The sequence below is a fragment of the Melanerpes formicivorus genome, unplaced genomic scaffold (assembly GCF_026170545.1).
Source record: "Melanerpes formicivorus ecotype bairdi unplaced genomic scaffold, bMelFor1.0.p_v2 SCAF_55, whole genome shotgun sequence".
Classification (NCBI taxonomy): Eukaryota; Metazoa; Chordata; class Aves; order Piciformes; family Picidae; genus Melanerpes; species Melanerpes formicivorus.
Window position 1 is genome coordinate 2897644 of NW_027142407.1, and position 26777 is coordinate 2924420.

The following is a 26777-nucleotide window of genomic DNA, read 5'->3' on the forward strand; positions in this document are numbered from 1 at the left end:
AATAAGGGGTTTAATAATTTAGCAGCCTAAAAAATGAGCATATTTCAAAGGAGTTGCTATCAATGGTAGTGTAAGAGCCTCAGGCTACAAAAATGTGGATGAGGCTACCAAAGTTTTAGAGTCAGGATCCCAACTGTCTTTCTGCTTCAGGCAGCTATTTTATTAAAGTTGGTATTAAACAACACCGCCTAAGGTCTGATTAACAATTTATGACTTACTAAGAAGGATTAGCAGAAGCCTATCATTTTTATATTTAAATACTAATTTGCATCTAAGAGAGGCCATACCCGGGTTTATATTTTCATTACTTGTTATTTTTATTATTACTATTGCTGCCTCTAAAACTTGCTTAGGTGAACATTGCAGGCAGTTCTGACCTTTCAGTACCTCAGCCCCTCACATGTGTCAGGCAGAAAACTGGCCTCCTGCATCATGCAGTGGGTTTGATCTTCCACAGTTAGGGCTTTTGTCTCTTGCTGTCTTCTGTCTCTGACTGTCCCTGAAGTCCATTTGGATGGAGGGTGATTGGCACTTCACAGTATCACAGTATCACAGTATCACTTAGGTTGGAAAGGACCTCGAGGATCATCGAGTCCAACCTATCAACACAGACTTGGCAGAGTCAGGCAAGGATCTGCAAGCTCAGGAGCTGAACATTACTTTAAAGAATGGAGTCCAGGTGTACGTGACTAAGGCTTGCCTGATACATGTTCCTGGAGAGGAGGAATTTTCCTTTCTGACATTTACTTTGTGCAACTAGTCGCATCTCTGTCTCCGTGATGGTCTTCTATAAGCCTCCCAGCCCTTCTCACTAGGTTACTACTGAGCAGCCTCTGCTAAGAGACGAGATGGGGTGATCCTGCTGCTATATTCTGGAAAGCAATGGAGCAGGAGCTCTTGCTGTCTGCTAATGCAGAGGCAGCCCAGGATGGAGCATGCTACTAGGCGGGAAGGGATTGAGGAGCAGATAGCAGTAAATCTTGCTGGCCAAACTTTGCTCACTCTCCAGAGTACAAAATCAGGCCAAAGATGTGTAGCTTAATGGAACAGAGTGGAATTTATTCTACTTCTGCCAAAGCTATTTTTGATGTTACTTTTTCTTTTTTTTTTTAATGTTCAACTAGAAAATAATAACAATGGTCTCTTCTTTTATCTATTTTCAAATTGACCTAATGCTCCCCCTTGACTTTGTCTTCTCCAAGTTCAGCTGCTTCAGAAAATTGTATGGCATATTTTCTTTTATTATTTTTTTCCCCCTGTGTATTTCCATTTCTGATACTCTTCAGTGGATTTAATGCTCATTTTGCCAAGGGTTGAATGTGGTGGTCATAGCCTGTAGAGCTAAGGGAAGAGATTGTCAGCTCTGGGCTATGAGCTCCACTGGCTCACAGCAAGAAATGTTATTTTTGTCTTCTTGAGCTTCTCTAGTCAGTAAGACACTGAAAGGCTCAAAAGAAATGCTGATATTTAAGCATCTTCATTGCTTTATTTGAACTCTCAACATCTCCATGGCTTTTTTTTTTTAATCAATAGCTTCTTTTTTTTTTGTCTTAGACTTGAGGGCTTTAAGCTTTAAAATACTAGAACTGTAATCTGAAAACTGCTGGTTCTTCAAAGCAAAAATGAGCATTAACACATTCAGAGAAGATTTCTCATTTTCCTGGCTTTTCAGGATGTGATAAACTGAATTGTAGTTTTAGGGTTGCATTCACATTTCAAGGATCTGCTGTTAGGAGGACTGAGGATTGCAGTCAGAATATTTTCTTGTGGCACTTTTCGTTCAGCATGTGCTTGTGGGCCATTACTGTCAATGGGATTTAAGCAAATGCTCAAAAGATTGTGCTGAATCAGGAAGTGAGCAGTACCTGTGAGGAATAAGGCACTTACATTCAGGATTAGCAACACTCAAGGTTTCTATCTTATTCTTCAGTTCTGACTGAAATTTTATCTCGTCACATTTGCAGTCAAAGGCCAACAAATTAATATTATTCAGCTGACTTCTGGGGAGCTGTAATGATAAACATGAGCTGAAAAACTGGACTATGCAAGCAGAAGAAAGTGGATGAATAAATTATCAACAGTGGACATGCCCAGGAACTGAGAGCAGTCAGCTCCCCCCACTCTTTCCACATTCTCCCACTAAAAAATCCTCAGCTGTGTACCAAGAGAGCAGGAGCAGTATCAGGGCAGTGGCATAGCAAACAAGAAGCATGAGCAAGTACTTCATACTTAATCTTTGTGATGAATTTATCCAAACCATGCCACTGCAACACATTATTATTATTTATTTGTATGGTATTCGTGCTCACAGGTCCTAGTTGCATGAGGCACTGCTCTAACCTAATAGAGTCCCAGCTGGCAAATATGTTCAGAGAAATCAGACTTGGCTGCAGGATTATTTGACCAAAATGTGGCTAACTTCAAAGGAAATCGTATTAGAACAGAGTAGTTGAGTTCTACCCTGTAATAGATGTGTAAGTTAAACACATCAGCAATGCTTTTGTCCCATTAAAGCACACATGAAAAACAAGTAGCTGGATGCCTACTATGGTATGATTTGTTCTGTAACCACTGGAATGATTTTAGAGTCTTCTGTGTACAGAATTCTCAGGTGAGGTCAGTGTGATTTTTCACTCACAATGATAACTTCTTGGTTCTCTAAAATATTTTAATCAGAAGTAAAATAATTATTTTTTTTTTTAAAGGAGGTCTGATCATAACACAGAAGCACATGTTCAGTAAAGGAACAACATGGTACCAGACCTAACCTGATATCAAAATTATTTGACAAAAGTAAGAAAAATAACTGGGAAATAACAAGTGACATACAAAACACTTGCTGGAAGCTCCTGCAGGTCAGTGGAGACTGTAATACTTGTCTTCAATGGTCTTCAGAATGACTTCTGCCCTTGGTGCCACACATCTTTCCACTGTATTTGTGGTTAGGACTGTTGCCAAGAAAATGACCTCTTCTTTGCTTTGCTTTTCATTTTATCCCTATTCTGTGACTACACAGACCTAGCCACTCTCTAGTACCTTGTTATATATATGCTGCTCATCCTGGGTCAATAGGTACTTTCTGGTTTTCCTGAGTTGCTGTCTGCAGCAGGGATGACAGAGTTTTGTGGGAAGTGTTGGCTTTGTTCCACACGAGTCTGCAACAGCACACCACAGTTGGCAGATACGGCCATGGTATGCGTCAAAGGAACTGCCAGATGAACAAAATCTGCACCACCTGGTTTGAATACATCTCTCAACCTTCTCTTTTGGATGCTTAGTACTAATTGAGTTCTACCACAGACCAATGCACTAAAATTTTCTCATGTGGATGTCATTTCCAGGAGAACATATTAGCTTGCAGTGGAGTGTCAGCTGGCCTGAATCCAAAGTAGAAGGCCCAAATGCCTGCACAAAATGAAAGTGTTTGGAGACTGAACTGAGGTCCGTGTTGTGCAAGTGGCCTCATCTTGGCATGACCAAATAAGGGAAATGCATGAAGTTGTGATGTGTTAACATCTTCTCCTGCCTAATTTCCTGAGCCTTCTGAGAACAAGAAGACACCCAGCTCTGGATTCACCCACTTTAGCCTTAAATGGGTTACTGACAACCATCTCTGCACTTTGTGGCTTGAGTTTTTCTGCTACTGCAACCCAGCTCAGAAATGTGTCCCTCCAGGTTAGCCTGCATAAATATAAAGCCCCAAATTAGCATTGCAAGCAGCCATTGCCCTCAAAAGCCAGTAGTTCATCTGTGCTCAGTGTATATTTGCCATCTGCTAATGCATTTAAAGAAAAAAAAAAGTGGGCCAAGTCCTTAACTGGAGTAAATCCATGCTTAAGTCTAGGAACTTCAAGGAACTGTCATTGCCTCAACCAGCTGATGAATGAGCCTCTGCCACTGCAAAGCAGAGGATGCTTTGGCACATTTGGGCTATGCATTGTTTCTGCATGACTGAAAGGATGCCAAAGGGAGGGAGTACATTTTCATGGAGGTAGCCTTCTGGATGTTGTCTGCTGTGCAGAACAGGGTGTATACCTACACACTGCAAGCTTGCTGTGCTTCTGCTGCTTGGCTCTAGGCACAACTTGCATACCTTGTAATATAAATACCCAGCTCTGCTTTCTCAGCTCTAACCCTTCCTATGCAAAGTCAGAAGCATGGACACTGTGCCAAAAATAGGAAGCTGAACGCTAGCTCCTGCAGAAATGATCTCTTTAAAAGCCATAAGCAAAGAGGGAAAATTTTGTGGGACCATCTCACAGCAGAAAGGGTGTTTGGGGGGTTTGTGATATTTGTCCTCAATCAGGGAAGGGGGGGGGGGGGGGGGGGGGAGAGAAAAACAAAACAACAACAAAAGGCAAACAGCAACCTTAAAAGATTACAATCCTAGTTTTTCTGGACACTGGGAGTGGTCATTTTAACATGACTTAAATGTGACATCCTGGCCAGTGAGCAATATTCCATACTAAATAGTATTCTAAAATTCTGTTTTCAAAAAGAGAAAGAGAGATTCTTAGCATTTCACTTTTCCTTATAATATGGTGGATTGGTAAAAGTTTCTGGGGGAATGGTATCTGGGAAAAGAACTGAACAGTCTCCAAAAGCTTTTAACTAATGCTACTTGGACAGTGCAGAGTAAGAGTGTTTAAAAGGCCTCAGAAGAGAAATTTTACATCTTCATAGCTCACCCTTACATGCCAGTCTCTTTCAATAAACTGCCATTGAGAGCACCTGGCCTGCTGGCTGGTATCACACATCTTTCAGTATGTTGATACTAACATAGCTGGTATTGCTCAGAGAACTGGCAAGCAAACAGGTTTTTGAAAGCCCTCTACTTTCAAGTCCCCTATTCAAACCCCATCTAGAAAAGATGCCAGCAGTCAGAAGCACCATTAGTACAATCTAATGGCTTTTCAGGGGACTGGGTTAAGTGAAACAAGTATTTCCATCCCCTTTCATGCAGAACAAAATTAAATAGCAGGGGTTGTATTAATAGCATTGTTTGTTGAGAACTCCAGTGGCCCATGAACTAGTAGAAGTGATGTGGGGGACAGCACCACAAAACCAGCTTGAAGCTCCTTGGTGAGGTAGGCTTAAGAAATTTTCAGTCCTGCTCTTCATCCATTATCTGCTCTGTGGACAAGCAAGAGTCTTCAGCTGCTGCAGCTACCACTGCAGAAGCATTACATCAGTGCAGAGATTTAAAAGAAAAAGAAAAGTGCTCATTCCAAAGTAGCTGATTTGCCATGGAGGCAGGCACAGGTAGGATTACTGAATTTTTGGGCCCCTGAGTTATTTGAAAAGCCTGCAGCCTGTATTTTCTCATATCTGCAGAGAACTACAGGCAGGACAGTATCTTATCTCAAGGTGGAATTCACTTCTCTCCCACACTACTTATGCAAGGAAAGATCTGCAGTGAATATATCTAACGCATTTTAGACCCCATTTTTAAACCTTAGACCTTAAAACTTTGACTTGCAGTATCTCCTGCAATGGAGGGTGAACAGGAGGGGACAAAAGACACAGCTTTGCAACCACCCATCAGAGACAAGTTTTAAAAATGAATGGGATAAGGCTAGGTATTTGAATGCCAGTGCCCTTCCTTTTATGAGTCATCATTACTTGTGGTAAGTTCAGTTCTTTTTTTTTTATATAAAATGCATTTTATCACTATGTTTTAAGGGCTTTATACCCCAGAGCAGATCATTTGCAAATTTACAATGGAAAAATTGTTTAATGAAGCCAGTGGTGACTCACTTGAATAGGAGTTTGTAAACCTAGACACTGATGTTTGAAGATTCTCTGAGTATTCATGCTTTGTAAATATGCAAGGAGAGACCATATGGCAGGCATTTGTAAATAGCAAAGCCTTTGCCCTCACACCAATAGATGTGCATCTGAAAATGCATATAGCTGTTCAGCTCACGAAAACACAGTTTTCTTCCACTTAGTTAAGTCAGACCTAAAGCTCAGCCTTAAGTTTCAGTTCATCAGACCGGCAGATAAGTATTCTAAAGGAAAAGCAAAGCAAAACTGAATGAAATTTATGAGAGCTGAGGACATGATCCTGTTTTCTGTCATTTAGGTTATCTGGTCAAGTGACAGCACCTACAGTCTCTCTTATTTAAATCAGATTATTGGTCTTCCCTCACCATTGGAGATCTTGGCAACTATTTACAGTTTTGGTCCCTGCTATACAAGAAGGATGCAGACAGGCTGGAAAGGGTCCAGAGAAGGGCCATGAGAATGATCAGAGGACTGGCAGACCTATCATGTGAGGGAAGGCTGAGAGAACTGGGTTTGTTCAGCCTTGAGAAAAGAAGGCTTAGGGTTGACCTCATAATAATGGACAAGTACATAAATGGGAAGTATTGTGAGGAGGGGAGACTCTCCTTGTACAGAGTCCCATGGTAAAGACAAGAGGTAACAGGGACAAGTTGAGGCTGAGGAGATTCGGACAGGACACCAGAAAAGCTTTTTTCACCATTTGAACTATTGGAATAAACTCCCAAGGAAGGTGGTGGATTCCCCTGCATTACAGAGTTTCAAGGCCTAGCTTGACAGGGTGCTGGACCATCTCATTTAAACTATAGGTTGGACTAGATGATCCTTGAGGTCCCTTCCAAGCTGGTGTTCTATGAATCTATGAAATATTTTCAATGGACTTCGATGAGTTTGGGAGGTTAAGGTCTGTAGTTTCTCAGCCCTTACATTTTATTTTTTGGTGGTGTTTATTTCATCCATTGCAATCATCCATTGCATCTGTCATTCATTGTTGTACACTCTTACCATTCAGTTTCCTTAAAGCTCTGACCTATTAAGGTAAAGATGTTATTACACAGGGATTTTAAATATCACTAAAGAAGTACAATTCCTAGCTCTTTTATACAGAGAAAGCCTTAGAAACGTGAAGGCTACCAGAGGATAAAAATAGAATAAGCTTAAGTTATTTTAAAGTCAGTCCAATTTATGATTTATTTGGAGACTCAGGGTTGGCAATACAGTTAATTTAATTGCAATAATTTACTAACAGGTAGCTTATTATCTTACCAGGAAACTTACCTCTCTGCTTTCCAGAGCAGGGCAGATTTCAGAACTCCACCTCTCTGTTCCTGTGGTCTCACTGGCTGGCCTGTGTACAGCCTCACACACAGATGTCTTCATCAGAAGCAGCTAAATAAAATGAAAATGCATCAAATAAAGGTGAAGGATAATGACTGTAATACTTAAGGCTTACATGTTCCTCCGTATCCAAGTGCTTCACAAGCAGGAACTAATTACAATACATTCAGTAATAATGGTGTGTTCAGAGAGATGCTAAACTGTGTCCTTACTGTAGTAAAACTGCTGTGCTGGGATGGGAAATCACTAGATTATAAAATAGGAGGCAGCTTTAGGATAATCTCTCTGTGACCTCATACACCCAGGTCCCTCATTGGAGATGGCACACATCTAGACTCCTGCACAAACACCTACTCTTCTTTTGGAACTGGTTACACCTTGCCTGCATTGCCTTTACTTCAGCTGTATTGGTGCAAAGGGGCTGCAGGGCTACAGGAACGTTTGCCTGTCTGTTTGTGATACAACACAGACACTTTTTAATTGCCACAGGTTTAAAGAAAGCTGACTAACCCCTAAAGCATTTTCTGTTACATACTGCAGAGCAAGAGGGGAAAAAATCCTCTTTGCAGCTCTCCTGGTACAGCTGTAGGAGAGGCATGTTGTGAGTTTTTTCCCTTGAAGTATGTGATGCCACAAAAAAATTAATTACTTGAGCAAAAAGAAATAGGATTACAGGGAATAAACAGATTTGTAATATTAACCTGATTATAGCTACAGGTAATAGATAATCTGCTGTATCTCGTGGGAGAAAAGATAGCTTGTTTAAAACATTTACTATCAAAATTTCCTAGTTTTATATGAGGTGTTTATCAACAAAGAAAAGGAAAAAAGCACCATCCATGGATTTTTGCATTTACTTATTTGTAGAAAACCTGCCAAGGGAGAATTCACAGTTCAGTGTTTTCTTGTTTTTTAACTTCAGCCAATAACCTTTTTCAAGAATTAATTCCACTGCATAGAAGAATTTTCAAGAATTAAGGTGACTGAATGGAAGAGGTAGTGGCAAATGATCTCTAAGAGTAAGCTAAATTGTGTGGGTTGTGGTTTCTGCCTGGTGAGCCTCTTTTCAGGCTCCATGAGGCTGCCCTAGAGCTGCTTTTGAGGGGTGCCAGGACATGGTTATGCAATTACCATTGCCCAACAGGGAACAAGGTCATTCTGGATCACAGAAAACCATTAACCCACAAAGTTTTAGGAATGAAAGAAACTCTGGAAACAAGCAGGAAGTTCTGTGTACTAGGCCAGGTTCCTGAACAACTAAGTTCATGGCATTTCTGAGCTCTCCCAGAACACATCATTGAGGGTAATTTTGCTTTTCTATGTCAAGGGTGGTGAGATTCCCCCTCCACGGCTGCTTTGGGCATAGAATCACAGAATTCTCAGAGTTTGACCTCAAAGATCATCCAGTTCCAACCCCCCCTGCCAGGGGCAGGGACAGGGACACCTCACACTACATCAGGTTGCTCAAAGCACCATCCAGCCTGGCCTTAAAAGCTTCCAGGGATGGGGCTTCTACCACCTCCCTGGCAACTTGTTCCAGTGTCTCGCCACTCTCATGGTGAAGAACTTTTTCCTAACATCCAATCTGAATCTATCCACTTCTAGTTTTGCTCTATTGCCCCTAATTCTGTCACTACGCAACGTTCTAAAAAGTCCCTCCCCAGCTTTCCTGTAGGCCCTCTTAAGATACTGGAAGGCCATAATAAGGCTCCTAGGAGCCTCCTCCTCTCAGACTGAGTAACTCCAACTCTCCCAGTCTGTCTCCATAGGAGAGGTGCTCCAGCCCTCTGATCATGGCCCTTCACTGGACACGCACCAGCATGTTTCCTGTTATAGAGGCTCCAGAACTGGACACATTACTCCAGGTGGGGTCTCACCAGAGTGGAATAGAGGGCAAGAATCGCCTCCCTCGACCTGCTGGCTACACTTCTCTTGATGCAGCCCAGGATACAGTTGGCTTTCTGGGCTGCAAGTGCATACTGACAGCTCATGTTGAGCCTTAGGTTCACCAGTACGCCCAAGTCCTTTTCTTCAAGGCTGCTCACAAGCCAGTCACTGCCCAGCCTACAATGATGCTTGGGAAGTTCTTAAGAAGACACACAGACACTTAAAAGTTGTAGTGGTGGATACCCTAGTTACTGACAATATTGAGGGTAATGGAAGAACACTGCCCCACACCCAACTTCAGTTTCTTGACATTAAAAATTTATATTGAAATACCAGCCCTGTAAAATCCATTGATTATTTTTTCTAATTCAAGAGAGAAGACATTTCTGAACTTCAGTACTTATAATACAGATTTAATGAAGGTGGATGTTGCCAGTTTCATGGGTGGTAACAGATTGGGTTGAGCTGATCATTGCTTAAGTGGCATTTGATGGCAGCTTCCATACACTAAGTTGCTGAAGATCTTTTTCTTCTCTCAGCTTTCTAAAAATCAGAGTGTAATGCAATGCCTGTGAACATCAGCCTGCAGATAAAAGATAGCTGAAATTCCACTGGATGCCTATTTAAAAAGGTTATTATTCTTTTAAAATAAATAAAAAATGAAAAGTCTGTCCTTTCTTATTGGCAAGGGGTTTGATTACTTCTCTCATCTACCTACTTTCTGTTCAGCAAATCCTGTAATTTAGGCAAATCCTAAAAGCAGTTTTAAAAAGTATTAGAGCACAGTTTTACAACAGATAACTCCTCTTTTTCTTTTCTATTTTTGAGAAGTCTTCCTAAAACTATCTCTTTGACCTAAACTTTCAGGGTTTACAAAGCACTAAAACATGGAAGATAATAAGCTTACTGGCATAGTTAGCATAGTCCATGATCTAGATGATCCAGAAGAAATAGTTAATTTTCTACAATGCTGTTTTAAGAAAATACCAAACTGAAGGTGTTTACACTCAGAAGACTAAAGTAATGCATTTATCATTGAAAACCAAAAAATAAACCAATGCAAGGCCAAAAATAAACAAACAATCCCCAGCTACACAAGCAGACTGTGGAAAATGGGAATGATTTAAAAAAGACCAAAAATCTCTGATCAAAAAAACATCTGCATGCTAATCCCTGTGTTTTCAAATGGAACAATGGAATCAGAGGAAAAACCCCACATATTTAAGAAGAAATGTGAGAAGCAAACAAAAAAATGAAGAATGGAAAAATACAACCAAGTCAGAAAAATTCAGAGAAAGAAACAGATTGAATCTGTGAGTTCTTTCACAATGGAGCTTCTGCTGGTGTGACTGCATATTCAGCAGTGTGAACGTTATAATTAAAGAATGTCAGCTCAAGCAAAATGTTGTAAAACCTTCCTATTAATAAACAGATAAACTGCTTAAAAACACTGATTATATTAGGGGGAAAAAGGATGTGTTTGGGTTCTGTGTTTCAATTTCTTTCATCCACTGTAACACATTTAAATAGCAGGTGTCTCTCCTAGGCAGTGTTTCATAGCACTACTGTTGATTTTGATTCTGAGGTGCTAAGAACATCACTCTGGAGGGGTTTGGTGCTGCACTGCAGATCCCAAAGATCACAAGGGTCAGAATCAGTGCCAGGCAGAGACCCCACAACAGCTGAGCTGTACCAGCCTTGTGCTGTGTCCTGGCTGGTTAACTCTGCCCATCAGCAGGATGGATGAGGCAAGGTGCAGCACGCAGCTGGTACAGTGAGGAGAGCTGGGGGCTCTCTACATTGCAGCCCGCTGCACAGCCTTGTAGTCATGCCCTTACAAGTGCTGCAGACAAAGAGCATGAGTCCATACAACACAGGCAGCAAACGCTTGCAGCACTTTATTATCCTAGGTTTGGAGCAGAACAGGAGCATATGAGAGAGAGCTTGCCAGCACCGTGAAACGTGGATGTGAGGTCAATGCAAACTTCTTTCATTTCTGGAGTTCAGAAAATTCTTCACACCAAATTGCTATTGAAACCACTGCTGCTGTTCATAGTGGTGTGACAAAACTATCAGGATATTGAACAAAGCACAGTTATGAGTGCTAAAAAAAAAGGTTACACTAAAATACAAATGAGCTCTGATGGTCTGAGGTTAGACCAGATGAGCCCAATCTTGCAATACTTATGCAGATACATATTTTTACAGAAAGAAAATCTCTCAAGCACTTGCACTTGTAGCCACTTGCTTATCATTCAGAGGTTTAAGAAAGATCTAATCATTGCATGCAACGATTGTAAGAAAGATCATCACAATGTTGCTTAAACCCATGTATTTTTAGGTTGCTTTAAGATACCATTCCAATGCAAATAACTCAGAGTTGTCTGAACTGTGAAAAATGGCAGATGAAAAAGAACTGCTGATGTATATATTCATCCTGGGCTCATAGGAAAACATTTGTCATTTGGAAAGCCACTCTGAGCCTGTATCAGAACATCTCGAGATTTTTGTCAGGCATTACTTCTGAGGCTGCAGTGCACTTTTTCTCCCCACTGTGGCCAAGCTCTGTGTTTTGAGCAAGGCAGTTTACCTGAGGTGGCATTACAAAATGTGAGAAAATCATCATCATAAATCGTCAGTGTGAAAGGAAACACAGCCTCTGGGATTGCAGGATTTCTTCCAAAATTTTCACCTTTCTAGGAGGTGTCTTGTAAACTAACATTAGGTTTCTGTCTTTATCAGTTGCTAGAGTGCTGTTCTGCATTTGTAGGTTTCCAGAGAGTCGCCATGGCAGTTAGACTGTTAACCCAACCTTGAAGAGCAAACGACAGCACAAGCAACAGCCTGGTTATAAATCTGTAAACATTACCTCATCCCTTTCAGAGGTATTTTAACTCTTCCTCATTCGGACAATGAGATACAAACTTCCAACTCCAATGTCAGCTGTTTGGGTGCCCAAACCATAAAACATTATAAAAAAAAAAGATTAAAAATCCACAGTAACAAAGTGCACAGCCTGGTGACATCCTGATTAGACATAATCTGAGTAATTGGTAGACATAACTAAATACTTTTTTTCTGAATTTATAAGTTTAACTTTGCTCTGTATAGAAATCTCCCAAAACACAACTGAAGTTTGGAATTTGACAGAGGAGAGGGGAATGCATTCCACTACATAGGTGTGTAGTAGAATTTTGTGATGCCCATCTAGACAAACAAAAGGCTTCATGTTTAACAGGCAGAATTTGAAGAGAATGCTGTAACATACATTCTGAACATGACTTACCCTCCTCATTCTTTCATTCAATTTTTGCCTTTTCATGCTGTACTAGTTTTACATTTTGGTATCAGCAAATTCTTTATTTCACATTCGTGGTCAATCTCTCTTCACAGTCCGATCATAACTATTTGGCCACTGTTTCTTGCTGTGTGCTGTTTTGGTTTAGGCTACTTAATTTGAAATAGCTAATTGGCCCTGGTGCCTTACAGGTGAGAAAATAACAATCTTAAACTGCATTAAGGTCTCATAAATATTTCACTCCATGCTAATTTCTGTGCTTCCAGCTGAACTGTTTAAAATGCTCAATTCCACCCTTTCTGTTACAGTCAAACACTAAGAAGCAGAGAAAGGATTAGCCGTTTGTGTTTTAAAGTACAGATCAGGGAAAGATATACTTATAAAGATATACTTATAAAAACCAAACAAGACTGGCAGCCCTTTTCTGCTTACCCTTAAATTATTTCCCGAGCTACATATCCCTTCGAAGCACCGATCCAATTTCTGTTTTAAACCATCAGCGGACCGAAGCTGAGGACCAGTTTAGGCCCGGGCCGACGGCGGTCTGCAAAGCCTGGAGCTCCCCCATGTGGCCGCCCGCGCCTGGAGTGGACCCGGGCCCGAGAGCGGGAGCCGGGCGGGGCCGGGGCCTGGGCCCGGGTCGCAGCCGGAGTCGGAAGCGGGCTGGGGCTGGTAGCTGGGGCTGGTAGCTGGGGCTGGTAGCTGGGGCTGGTAGCTGGGGCTGGTAGCTGGGGCTGGTAGCTGGGGCTGGTAGCTGGGGCTGGTAGCTGGGGCTGGTAGCTGGGGCTGGTAGCTGGGGCTGGTAGCTGGGGCTGGTAGCTGGGGCTGGTAGCTGGGGCTGGTAGCTGGGGCTGGTAGCTGGGGCTGGTAGCTGGGGCTGGCCTGTGCCTGGGGCTGGGCCGGAGCCGGAGTTGGGAGTAGATCGGGACGCCTGCAGGGTGGGTTTCCCTGCACCTCGCGCATACCTCGCCAGAAGTTCAGCCCTGCCGCCAAAGGCAAACGTCTGTCAGAATCGACACTGCAGTGCTGCTTTTAACTGTTAACCCCACCCCCCCAACAACCTGTACCGTTTCGTTTGGTTTTTTCAATCTTTTATCAAATCTACTTTTGCAAGGTTATCTTCAAGAGCAATGAAAGAGGAGAAACAAATTCCACCAGAGAGTACTGTAGTCAGACTTTTTTGGACTTAGTCACCCCTTGGGTCATAGCTCATTTCCATCCAAGTCACTCTGGGATGCCCTGGATGCTGCAGACAGAATGGGACTTGAGATGCCATGGCTATTGTAAGGCCAGGTCATGTCCTTTGACAGAAGGAGAGTAGAGAGGCTTAAAGAGGGCTATGTGGTGCTGTCAGACAAACACAAAAGGCTGTAGGCATGGGCAGGATGTGGGTCAGGGGGCCACAAATACCATGTGCTTCCACTGAGCATTCACTGGGGAAGCATTCAGCTATGGGACAGAATGTGGAAATGGTTTAAAAGGATTTTGGCACCACCTGCATGTTGCCATGCAGCGGTTAGTATTGACTGAGTGCAAAGTCACCCAGACCAGTCTTCACTGATGTGTAAGTTCAGTGTGCAGACTTTTTACCAGAGTAGCTGAGAACTGCACCCATGTAGACTGTGTTACATGCTGGGTAAAGACTTCCAATGAGGTGCTGTGACTTATCTCTTGGTCTGAGCCCTGCAAATACCTGCATTACATTGACTACAGCCCTTGCCTTTTTGAGCTCCAGAGCCTATGTATTGGGTCAGCCTGTGCCCTCCATGAGAGGGTGGGTTTGGCCTCTTTCCAACACTTATATTAGAAACATGCAGGCTATAAGGGATGAACAATTTTTTCTGGCAAGCACAGAAATCTACCAAGATAGAAAGCACAGGAAGTTACAAGGGCTGATAGCATCAACTCTTTCCTCAAATTTTCAGTATCCTTATTTTGATATGTATAACAAGGCAGTATGCTTTTATTTGGCCATATTGCTGCTTCTTGCAGCTTCAATTTATACCCAGCTGGTGTAATTTCAAAATGCCAGCTTTTGAATCACATGTGAAAGCACAGATTCTCCCTTCAACATCCCATCCTTTCTTTACTTTTTACTAGCTCCAGTCAGAGCTCTGAAGGAGCTCATGGTCAGAACATCATGCCTGTGATCAGATCACAGTTCAGTAATATGGACACAATTTTGTCCACCTATTTTTATAAGATGGTTCCTTTAGTGGCTTGATAAAGCACTCATGCAACTGAGTTGCATTAATGGGGACTGAAAATGGGTCAAGTTATTAGTTTAACAAATGAAAAATCAAATACCAAAGGGTCCAGCCTCCAGCCAACTAGGTCTCAGATATCAATCCTAGGCCTTAAATAATTCTGCTATTGTTACTGCCTTTCCAAAGTCAAACCCTGTTTGCATTACTGCAGACTGACACCATTCCTCTACTACAAATCACCTCTTGCTCAGCTCTGGAAAGCTTATCCGAAAACAAGTGAATTCTCAGACTCAGCAGAGCATTCCTAGCAGATTTTGTGTTACACTCTCTGCAGAGAGTGTAAGTCAGGACTTGGTCTTAAATGTCCTTTATCACCCTGTTGAATCCCTGCTGTGTTTAGCAGCTGGCACAACTTAAAATAGCATTCAGGCTACTCCAAATATTGCTGAATTTCCTGAGAACATAGCACTAGAAGGAGTCATTTGGGACAGGGTCCTGTTCTCCCATAATCATTAGTCTCCACATAACAGACATCTAGTTTGCAGGAGTGCATAGCACACTTCACCCTTCACTACATCCTGTTACCCACCTGAGACCTGAAGTACAAGATGCACAAGAAGCTAAAAAATGGCAAAACATTGCAATAAAGGAAAGAGATCAAGGGTATGATCTAGCAGAAACTTGATGGAAAAGTAGTAGGATATAAGGGTGACATAAAACTACCTTTACTCTCACCTTTGCTCCCCAGACTGCCCCAAGCTGCTCTTAAGCCACAGCTTAGTCTAAGTCAGGCTCCCCTATGCTGCTGTTGTGCAATGCTATCTTTATAATCCCTTCTAGAAGTACAGATCATTGGCAAAAAGATTTGTGGCGCTCATTTTAAAGCCTGAGTGCTTTGCAGCTGTGTAGGAGTTTGCACCATATGGTTTCTGCTGGATCATGTAATGTCATGCTGCTGAGCTGAAAACCGCATGATGAAACAATTCTGTTTGATACTGGCCAAAAGCAAGGTCTTGCTCATTGTGGTAATGTACTGCCCTGAGTCTGATGTCCCTGTCAATATATCCCCTTCTGAAATACAGGCTCACATGACACATGAACACAGTTCTGCTGCCTTTGTAATACATGACAGTAACACCTAGGGAATGCATTGCCTCGAGTTGTACCTATGCTTTTCCTACTTTCTTCCTACATTTCCAGTAAAAAAACCCACCATGGGTAGAGTTAATATCTTGACTACATTTTAGGGCCTACTGAAAAGGACCATGATCTTGTCAGTCATTCCAGTTTCTTTTAATGAATAATTAAAAATATGAATGTGAAATATATTAAAAAATCATTTTCAGGAGCCTGAATTTCACTTGCCAGCTTTTCCACAGCTTATTAGTTAGATTGACAATGACACATTATTGTTCAACTCAAGAAATTTCTGTGCAATACTGGACACAGTAGCAGGGCTTCATGTTTCCCAAGAAAGGAGCAGTACAAAAGCAACAATAATTCCTCTTTGTCAGAAGTCTGGCTGTTTGCAAAAACCTGGAAAAGTTTTATGTCCTCATTTTCCAGTATGTCTGCAGTAGACATTTGAGGCAAAACAGGCATATCAAAATGCATGTTTAAGAGCACCAGTAAGAATATATCCAAGAAAACAGTCTCATCAGGGCACACATTACTGTTAGAATAAGTGATAACAAGGACAGGATCTTGACATTTTCTCATGTATGAAATACAGCAACCAGAAGATCTTGGAGTAAGACTAAAATAAGCTGTTAGTGTCTGTAACATGCAAGAATCCTGCCCCCGCTCCGATTTCCTCCTCTCTCTCTCTCACGTGCTTGCAATATGTTGTGAGGGTGCAAGTGTGAAAAAGCACACAGAAGGAGTTACTCGTAGGCAGTACAGAGACACTTGTCAGTTTTCTAAGTGTGTGTGTTTATTTTCAATTCATGGAATGAATTGGGCAGTACATTTTGCTTCTGGCACATTACTGTTTGCCCTGAAGTCTTGCAAAGGTATTAGAAGTTAGCATGTTTCGAGTGGATCATAAGGACCTCATTTTCCCTGTAATCTGAATTTAGTTTGTGTCCTTGATACTACATTAACACTGCAAGCTCTCCTTCTACACATCCTAATACAGTCATACACTGACAATCACCATTCATTCAAACAAAACCTTGTAAAAAAAATACCTAGTTTATATAAGAATATGAATCATTTGACTCGTTGACTTCTATAATAAAGCAAAAGCTCTTACACTGCATTGTTTGCTGGGAAGGGAGAGAGTTTCTTTGGAGTGTTCTGACAAGTATATAATATTTCACATGTTGTATGAGCTTGACTCCTCTTGCATATTAGTGCAAGACTGTGGGATCAGCAAGAGACAAACATAATTTGTCAGATATCTGTGTTTTATTGGTTCTCATTCACATCACTGTTGCAATTCCTGCTACCATCTGTTCTTATGGCTGCTTTGCAGTGCACCCTGCAACTCTAATCTTTGTGGCCCCATCCCTAAATGTATAAATACCAAGGATAGGAAATGGTTGGGCTTTTTCATATAATGTGAATCTGCACTACAGGAATCACAGCAACACATAACCCTGCTTAAGCTCAGCTTCACTAATGTCCAAAAGGGAATGGGACACACGTGGACAAAACCAGCAGACTGTGAACAAGTATGCCCCAGGGTCCCCGCAACTGCTTTTGGCAAGACCATAGTACCTCAAATTTTCAGAGTTCAAAGCAGTCTCTTAACTCTACTAGATCAGGATCCCCACATAGAAAACACACTATACCTGTTTCAGCCTATTAGTGGGATCTTTGGGATCTTTGACCATTCCTCTAGGTGCTGAGCATCCAGCAGATGCCGGCCACCTTCAGAGAAGAGACAGCAGACTAAATCTGCCATGGGTTTGTTCTCACACAGCACAGTGGCTCTAGTCCTATGTTCTATACTATTTTATTTTTTTCCCCAGTGCTTCAGGAGTTCAAATTCCCACTTAAGTTGAACTGCTGTAATAAAATAGCTGTGGCCTGGAAGTGTTTTGATGCCCAATCATTTAGTGTGTCAGCTAGAGGAGTCAGAAAAGCACAGATGTAGCAAATGCCCCTGCTCTCTAGTTACTTGGAGGCATTGTGCTGTGAAAAGCATCATGTCATCAAGCACTTGAGTGATTCAGCTCCTTACCATCCTCAGTACTACCTTGTAAAAGGTATAATTGAGCCCTTTTTTTTCTGTTCTTTTCACATTTTTTTCAATGTGTTTTTATAAAATCAAACAAATAGGAAAATTAATGACAGCACATGAGTGCCTCACAGAATAATGCTACTGCTGTGCCTTTGGCTCCAGTTAACCTTACTGTTTGTTAGAGGTTGCAGCCAGCTGCATCAATCACAGTTACTCTGGCTGGGGGTGGGGAGGAAATTCAGCATTATTGCAGCCACACACAGACATATGCATTATTTTCCTAAAGTATCATAATCCTCCACTTACCAAAGAAGGCCTATGATAGCTGGGAGGAGATGAAACTCAATTTTCCTTCACATCTGCTTGATCCTTTGGTATAATCAGCACCACATGCACCAGGCAAGGTCAAAAACTCTGGCAATGTTCATCACAACATGCAATCTCCCCATTCTAGTGCCATTAACTGCTCAGCAACCTCTCCTTTTCCATCCCACTGTTTTTAATCTGCTGGAGCACTTCAGAGCAGGAACAGGAGAGCTTGCCTTGCAAACCTGGTTTCTAAGATCACTGTCACAGACCACACTTTGAGAAGAGTCAGCACTGAACCACTACCCCATGTGTTTCAGTGGAATAGGAAAAAGAAGAGCACAGTGGGATTTAATTTAAAGTTTGCTAGCCAACACCTGCATCTCAGAAGAGATTCTGATGGTGCTGGCATACAAGCATCACAGCATCTCCTTTGTGTAACTTCCTGAGAGTTTGTAGAGCCCTGTTGCTGATCTAGATCTAGATACAATGGGACCAAAAGCCTCCTTTATTCTCTTCCTATTTTTAAAAAAGTAGGGAGTCAGTGGTGTCACTGCCCTCTCAAGGTGGTTATTTGCAGAATGATATGACCAGCCATGTACTAGGATTTCTGAAAGCCTGTTTGCTTAACCTGCATTGGTTTGGCTGCATTTTTGTTCAAAGCCTCTAATTTGCTTGAACCAGAAATCAGAGCATACATCGCCTGAGACAAAGGTGGGAGATTCTGGGGAGTCTCACCTAATACTATTTCATGACTCTTATTGTGCTGCAGTTGCTTCCTTCATGAAAGCAGACCTTTCCCAAGCTACCTCTCTGCTTATCTGACAGGTCAGCTACACTCCCTTTGGCATTGCTGACTACTTTTCCTGACAGTCATTGGGATCTCCTTCCACCTCCCAGGGAGGTGGTGGAGTCACCATCCCTGGAGGCGTTCAAGAGGAGATTGGACATGGCACTTGGTGCCATGGTCTAGTCATGGGGTCTGTGTTTATAGGTTGGACTCGATGATCCTCGAGGTCTCTTCCAACCTTAGTGACACTGTGATACTGTGACACATAGGTCTCTCCTTCCACGTGGGTCTCTCCTTCCACATGGGGCCCTCCCTCCCCAGGCAGCACCTCGGCATTGCACTGTTTCACTGTCCGAGAGTAAAGGTTTGCCGGGCGCAAGGGTTAGCACAGCCAAACGTTAGCCCCTTACTTTGACATTGCCCTTAGCTCAAACGAGGTGAGGTAAATGCAAGTAGAAATAAGCAAGATAGGCCACAGGTGCACAGAAATATGAAGATAACAAAGTCTCTATCTTCCAAGTAGCAACATCAGCTCTAAATAGCTCTTTCTGTGTGTATCCAGCTGACAGGCTGACAGATACTTCACAGCCCTCTGGCTGAGGATTTGCTTCTTATGCAAACCTATAACTTCAGATTGCATTCACACAAGAGGATCTGGGATTTTTATAGAACCAGATGCGTCTTTTGGCAGGAGGTGTATATGTGCATGTGTGTGGAGGGGAGCATATTCAAATTCAAATTCTCCTCTCTCTTCTCTTTCCCTGTAAGGGAAATTGTTACCTCAATTAACTGAGAAGACATTTATGTTACCAGATTGTTGTTTGCTTTTCCCAGTTTCAGAAACACCTTTGTACTTTGGGAATGCCGAGGTGGGGTGTTCTCCAGCATAGATGATAAGCTGCCACATCACTCCTGGTCTGCTAATCCACTGTAAAAGAAAATTCTTTGACGTTTGGCAATGGGAAAGTCTCAGTACAAAGCTTCCCATGTGGAGCCTCCCACCACACTTACAGATCTATCACTGGACAAAAACTAAGACTGCCCTAAATTTTCAGAACAATCAGAAGAGTCCATTCACCTGCTTCCCTACCTGGCTGAAACACAAAGTACCTGTTTGGATGGAATACGTTAAATAAACTTACTGGAGACATAAACCCATTGATTTCAATGAGTGAGAGAGAAGATGCAGCAATCCATACCTCGCATGTAAGCCCTACTGCTTTTATGTGCACTTCTCTTGGCGTGATGCTAGCCCATCATTTCTTGAATAATGATCAGTGTTTCCTCTGTTGTGCTCATATTCTCAGGCTTCAATTCAGCAAAACATGAGGAGAAACTTCTTTACAGTGAGGGTGATGGAGCACTGGAACAGGCTACCCAGGGAGGTTGTGGAGTCTCCTTCTGTGGAGACTTTCAAAACTTGCCTGGATGCAATCTGTGTGGACTACCCTAAGTAATCCTGCTTTTGGCAGGGGCGTTGGACTCGATGATATCTGGAGGTCCCTTCCAACCTCTAACATTCTGTGATTCTGTGTTTCTGTGAAAGCATTCAGGTACCCTTTATCTTCAGGTCTGCTAGCAACCTTCAGTAAAAGCATACCGTTTGAAAGTAAAGTGCTCTGTTAAATTGGGTCCTTCACAGGACTAAAGAGAAAGCTGACACAAAAGCAAAGCAGCATTGCTTTCCTTCTAGTTACACTTGGTTTATTCACTGTACAGCTGTGGATTGCTGGCAGTATGCTTGGATGGAATTTGAGGAATTCAGAGCTTCAAAGATGAGATGTGCCAGCCTTTAAAACAAGCTTGTGGAAACTCAGCAAACAAAAGCATCCATGTAAAGAAAGGCAGGCAATACCTGTATTCACACCTCAGAAAATGCACACTTTTACCTGCAGCTTTGTACCAGCAAGGCTTCAGCAGGTGATAGAGCATTCACTGCATCAGCAGAGGTAGCTGTCATTTCTGCTATTGCTTTTCTCCTTGCTTCAGGATCAGAGAAGCACTGGGGCCAAGCCTGATAGTTTTGCAGCGCACTGTAACATGTATGAAGAGGTTCCATGGAATCATAGAATTGTTTTAGTTGGAAAAGACCTCTAAGATCAAGGAGTCCAACCATCTACCTAACACCACCATGGCCACTAAACCATGTCCCAAAGTGGATAAAAAAGCTCTGACAGTGTTGATCTATACTGAACCAGTACCTAGCATTGAAATCCTATCTTACTTTGCATTGTCCCTGTACTTTTTTAGTATCTGTAGTTTTTGCCTGTAAGCATGGATTTGTCTCTTGTTTTGCTGAGATTTTGTGTTGATGGAGATGCTGGTTTATTTTTGGAGACAATGAGATTGTAAAACACATCCTTTAATTCAAAAGGCTCGTAAAGGCTGTATATAATCATACAGATCAAAGGATCAGCAGTAGGAAAAAAAACCCAAACACTGCAAATATTGAGCACTTCTGAACTCCCCACCACAAAAAAAGCTCCTAGATATCTCAATACTTCAGGGGAAACAGGTCACTTCCTTGTTGTTTTCACTGCCTCAGCTCCTTCCCTGCCCTACCACTAACTACACCAAGAACCACTATCTCCATGGCTGGTGTAAGATGAGCTAGATTTTGTTTCCTGCTCTGTTATAGAGTGGCATGTGCAAGTCACCATGGAGCTGTTAGTCTTTGGTGGGCTACCCAGTGCCATCCTAAGTACCAGGTAGATACTGATCCTGGACACAGAGCCAGAGCATATGCAGTCTTTTCAGTCTTGAGCACACTTGGCTGACTAGACCACTAGATTGGCAGGCTCCATTGGCATTGTCATCCCCTTAGACTTCTACAGGTTGATAGCTAGAAATGTTTAGCCCTTATCAGAGTCAGCTCAAGGCTTGACACACTTTTCTGTATGAGATTTGCAATGATTTAATGTTACTTCAAGAGACTTGCACAAGATGAAGGAGTTCATCTGTGGCAGTTAAATGACCTGAGGGAGTTCATCTGTGGCAGTTAGATGCTGTCATGGGATGTACAAAACATAGTGGGGTGCCTAACTTCCATTGCTTTAACTTACAAAAATATTTTTGTAAGTGTCTCTTGTCACTAATTCCTTTTGGCTTCCCTTCCCTCTTCTTCTTCTCCCTTGAATCTTTTAAATAAAGCCAGTATTTAGCATAAAAATGTATTGCAAGGCTCCACTCAGTGTTTACAAAGTGGTTTTCAACTTTGGCACAAATGCCTGAGTGTACAATATTCAGTGAAACTGGAAACTGGAGATTTTTATGGAGCTGATGTGCAAACTCTGTTCTACCAGATACATTCATCTCAAATTTCCCTGGTGTCAACAACGTATGGTTTAAAGAGGGTGCCAAATCCTCAGGGCTCTCTGTGCCTTTTGCCACTGCAATTAAATCCCCCAAATCTGATTCCCATTTCATACATTTCTGTGTGACTGAAGCACGAGATGTGGGTTTGAGGTATAAAAGAACAGGAGATATTTTAACTAAAGTGACATAGCTTAGTCTTGGTTACACTTTGTAATGTTCAAAGAGAAGAGAGATAATGCATAAAGCTACTGCATTACAAACAAAACATAGAGAAGGAAATGATGGAAGCATGCAGCTGACAAAGCAGTTATGTGATAACAGCAAGATGAAATACAACAACTGATTTGTTTATCAGACCATTCTATTAACCTTTAGTGCAACATTTCATCTTTCATAATTGAGCTTTCCATTTTGTAATTAGACTTTAGTAGCTAAATTGGCACCTTGCAGACCAGGCCAGAAAATACAAGAAAGCACAGGGGTTCAGACACAGTCCAGTCCCTTCATCTATCTGCACAGAAGCTTCATCAGCTCTCATTTTATAATGTGGCTGAAGTCTTGTTCCTATATCCTCTCCTGGCTATGCCATGCTGGTGAAGAAGACACCACTCTTTCACCTGCAGGCCATCTTCTCAGAGATGTTTACTCAGAGACAGAACCACTCCTGGGAGCTCCCCCCACCTCCTTTGTGTCAAGACTACGGGCTCTCTAGAAATCTGCAAGCTGCAATGAGCTTATTTCAACTGAAATGGATTAAGGCGTAGTACAGCTAACAACCTCTTCTCCTGGCAGGGCGTGCAGATGAGTGTCTGGTGACAAAAAGGCTTTGAAGCCAACACAGCTGCAGCTGAGAAAGAACATGTGGACAAGGCCTCACTCCCCCATCTGAGCCCATCTGGTTGTGTAAGGTAAAGCTGCAATACAGTTTATATGTTGTCCATAAAAGGAAAAGGAAAACCATCAAACAGGAGAAAGAACTTGAGCCAAAGTTTTCCCTTTGCTACGGGGCCAAAGAAAGGCTGGAGCAGAGGCTTAGATCTGGTGGTTAGGACAGTCAGATGGATGCCCTGAGTGCTGTGAATATTGCAATATGTCACACAGCCTTAGCACAACAACTTGAAAAGGATCCAGCTCAGAAAGCCCCTTCCAAAGCAGTGCCTGGAGTTCCGAAATGGTCTTGAATGCTGTTCCAATTTGGTGGACACATTTTGATGTCCCAGCTGAGGCTCCTGAGGGGACAGAGGAAAAGAAGAGTCTAACTTGGTAATCATGCCAAGTACTGGCTGCCACATTGCCTGCCTGCATCAGATTTGCATAATTTTGCCCTTTCTCAGTAGCAGAAGTACATGCACCTGGAGGGCTTTGATGGCAGAAGCACCAGTGCCTGGGGAATTCTGGCACCACCAGGGTAGGCTGGCAGCTGAGAAAAAGTTCAAAGGCTCTGAATACTGAGCCTCAGGGCCCAAGTTCTTTGTCCAGGAGACAGGATGCAAGAATTGATCCTGTTGCCTATTTTATTTCAATGGTTGGACAAATATTACTTCCATAATTCGAAAGTTGCCCTCACACTTCTCGACCAGCCTTGTCCCTGAAATGTCATTAGTCCATTGAAAATGCCACACAATACTCACTCTTACTCCTTTCCTTTCTCCCTTTCTTTTCTCTTCCTGATGTACTTATCCTTTTAAAAGGAGACAAATTAAGAAAACTTGTTCCCAAAACTTTGCCAGTGATGTAAGTGGAGATTCTTACCAGCCTCTTTGGGGAGAAAAAAAAGGTAGGAAATTACCTATACTGTCAGCTAATGCCAGAACACATTATACATAAAATTGATTATATTCACACTGATGATATGGTTCAACAAACTAGGACACTTCATGACCATCCCTCTGTGTGTAACATGACATGTTTCTTGAGGTGTGGAAGGAAGAAGAAAGTACCATCTGCTAATTAGAAAGGCATTCTATGTTACTCATTCCAAAGTCCATGTAAAAAATTCCTCTGAGTTTATGTAGGTGCAATAAAAAGGCAAAACCCAATAAAGAAGGAAGTATTATTGAGGAGTAACAAACATAACATGAAAGCTACAGAACTCCACTTGACATGAATGTCTTGTATAAAATAAACAGCCATGTTTGATTATTTGTAATCCAGTATAATCCACTGTGTAATATTAAATATTTTAAGAGAATTTCCTTCCATTTGTTCTCAGCATGGTTGTCCTGAAGCCAAAATGTTGTTATTTTTAAAGGCAACACTTCACTAAGGTTTTGAATTTCTTTCATGTTGGCTGTTTTTATAGCAGTTTGAAACTAATTGTGCATAGAAAATTCACAAAGGGCAATAAAACTCCAGCAGCATATATCTCTCCTGTAGGTAAACTCCTGGTCTCGTTTCCCAGGGATATGTTAGCTCTGCAGTCGGAGGGACTCTACAAAAGTAGTTGCTAGGAGAAATAAAACAGACCTGTAAGTACGGAAGAACATTTGAAATCCTGGTTTTGCACTTAAAAAGCCAAAATACAACTGGTTCTCATCTGTGCTTCTGCCAGAGAAGCAGCAGGTGGATTTCTTAGAACACTCCAGAGCTGAGGATGCCACTGGTCAAAGAATTTGCCTGAGCCTTAGCCAGGTATAGAGGTCTGGAGAGAGTCTGGGTTGTTTATGGGTGGAAACTAGGGCCCAGGTTTTATCATACAGTTTTGAATACACTGTTTAATGGCATTTTTGGAGCCAAAAGATGAAGTAAATCAGGCTCTGTAAGGAGCCGTTTTCCTCAGAAAAGATGACACAGCAGTTTTTCTCTTAGTTGTCATTCCCTGGCAGGGAGCATGCTTTTTCTCCTCAAGATGCAACTAGCAGATAGGAGTTTACAAAGACTATAATGTTCCTCCTGGTTCCATCAGGCATTGCATACCCCCTGCTCCACTCCCCTCCCTGTGACAGGCTGCCACAGCTTTTTCCTTTTGCTGTTTCCATGTGCTGGTTTCAGTCCCAGCACATGTTAGATCTTCAGTTTAAACTTCCAGAATTAACCATGCTGCATTTGAAAGTCTGGGGCCTGGCCCCAGCATCTACTAGCTTGGCTTTCCACTCAGGAAGCATTTTGTCTCAAACAATGGAGTACACATTGCCCTTCATTGCATTCCACCTCTGGAGTGGATAGGGTGCAGGTTATGTTATTTGGCAAGTAGCAGCCCAGAAATAAACTTTCTTAAATGAAAATGGTGATGCTTTGACAATCACGTATCTCCAGGAGCTGGGGCTGTAATTAACATATCAATTATTGCAAGACTTGTTATGAAATTAACAGTTGCCTGTGCTGAGTATCTCACATTCCTGTCCTCCTCACACAGGCTTCTAAAGAGGTAGCATCCTTTTCTTCCAAAAACTTTCTGCACTGTAAAAAATCAGCTGTATGAGCAGCCCAATTCTCTTGCAAGATATTTGTATAGGCCTATAGCCTCTTTCAGCGATTTTTTCTTATTTTGTATTCATTCACAACCAGCAGAGAGAATGAAAACTGTGGCAGGAGAAACTCATTCCAGGAGTTCTGCAGCACCCTGCAGCTTAGCAAAGGTAATTTGTGTAGTTACAGCTCTTCTTTTATTGAACACATCTGCAGCAGTCATTGGATTGGGATGTTTCCTTTATGCCTCTTTGAGAGCTAGTACATGTCCTGGGTGGAAGGTTGAATTTGAAAAATGTTCCTGCAGCCTGTGACCAGCTATGGGAATAGAAAAGCCAGACTGCTTTGATCCTATCAAACCACAGCAATACTATAATACACACAAAAAAAAGGAGAAACAATAGCAGTTTACCCATGAGTCCTTTCCATTTATTTGTTACGACCTCACCCTAAAGATTTTCTTGTTAAGTCTTAATGTGGTTTCTTACAGAGCTTAGTGGAGGTCAAGCCTATAAATAACACCAAGTAAGAAAAACAGATTAAAAAAATTATTCAGAGCTTGTCTAAAGTAGAATTTATAGATTTTGCCTTTCTACTATGAGGATGAAAAGAAAGTACGATACAACAGCCTTAAATTGCAATTAGAAGCAATTCAGGAGAAACACACACACACACAACCAACCAACCAACAAATCATGACTAGAACAAATGTAGCTGCAGGCAGAAGGCTGAAGAGGGCCCACAGCCACAAAGCTGATGTAGCTAAAAGCACAAGGTGTAGGGTTAGATACTCACTGCTCATGGACTACTACCCCCTCACAGTGGCTGAAGAATTACAATGACAGCACACAGTCCCTTTTAAACCCAAGAGGAAATTCTGTTTGAGACAGAGAGAGTTCTCTATCACTCCTTTCATATCCTTCCCAGGCTCTGGAATGTTTAGAAGTAAAATGGTGATGCATTCTACTTGCAGTTTTCTTGCTGCAGTTTTGCATTTTAACATCTTTCTTGCCACACTCAGAACTAGAAGCATTCCATTCACATATATAGAGGGAAAGATGACAAACCAAACGTATTCACAGAATCAGGGGAGTGTTAGGGGTTGGAAGGGACCTCAAAAGATCATCCAGTCCAACCCCCCTGCCAGAGCAGGATCACCTAGAGTAGATCACACAGGAACACATCCTGGTGGGTTTTGAGTACCTCTAGAGAGGGAGACTCCACAACTGCCCTGGGCAGCCTGTTCCAGTGTTCCAT

General features: G+C 42.1%; 1 protein-coding gene across 5 annotated transcripts in view; it reads left to right on the forward strand.

Moving 5' to 3' along the window:
* The window catches only part of LOC137452513 (cadherin-6), a 116442-nt gene that overhangs the window by 11440 nt on the left and 78225 nt on the right, over positions 1-26777 (forward strand). For 3 of the 5 annotated variants that reach the window (XM_068160983.1, XM_068160985.1, XM_068160987.1), the window contains exon 2: positions 22905-23020. The exons of 1 other annotated variant lie outside the window; for it this stretch is intronic. The gene's annotated coding sequence lies outside the window, so the exon portion shown is untranslated. Of the gene's footprint in view, positions 1-22904; positions 23021-23803; positions 23890-26777 lie in introns of all 5 variants that reach the window. One more of the 5 variants, XM_068160984.1, reaches the window with a different exon arrangement.